Source organism: Arachis ipaensis, chromosome B07 (genome assembly GCF_000816755.2).
Source record: "Arachis ipaensis cultivar K30076 chromosome B07, Araip1.1, whole genome shotgun sequence".
NCBI classification, from domain to species: Eukaryota; Viridiplantae; Streptophyta; class Magnoliopsida; order Fabales; family Fabaceae; genus Arachis; species Arachis ipaensis.
In genome coordinates, this window is record NC_029791.2 from 68,197,317 (window position 1) to 68,198,038 (window position 722).

A 722-nucleotide genomic window follows, 5' to 3' on the forward strand; every position below is an offset into this window, starting at 1 on the left:
ATATTCACTGTTCAAGCATTCATTCAGAAAATAAAAAGTATTGTCATCGCATAATTAAGCTAAGTTCAAGGATAAATTCGAAACTCATGTACTTTTTTGAATTTTGAATTAAAACATTTTTCATTTAAGAGAGGTGATGGATTCATAGGACATTCATATCTTTAAGACAAAGTTACTAACTACTAATGATCATGTAATGAAGACACAAACATAGATAAGCACATAACATGGAAAACAGAAAACAGAAGAAAGAAGGACAAGGAATGAATCCACCTTAGTGATGGTGGCGTTTCCTTCTTGAGGAACCAATGATGTCCTTGAGCTCTTCTATGTCTCTTCCTTGTCTTTGTTGCTCCTCCCTCATTGCTTTTTGATCTTCTCTTATTTCATGAAGCATGATGGAGTGCTCTTGATGTTCCACCCTTAGTTGTCCCATATTGGAACTCATTTCTTCTAGGGAGGTGTTGATTTGCTCCCAATAGTTTTGTGGAGGAAAGTGCATTTGAGGCATCTCCGGGATCTCATGGTGATGAGCTTCATACGCCTCTTGAGCTCCATGACTGGGCTCTCTTGCTTGCTCCATCTTTTTCTTAGTGATGGGCTTGTCCTCTTTGATGAGGATATCTCCCTCTATGTCAATCCCAGTCGAATTGCATAGGTGGCAAATGAGGTGAGGAAAGGCTAACCTTGCCATAGTGGAGGACTTGTCAACCACCTTGTAA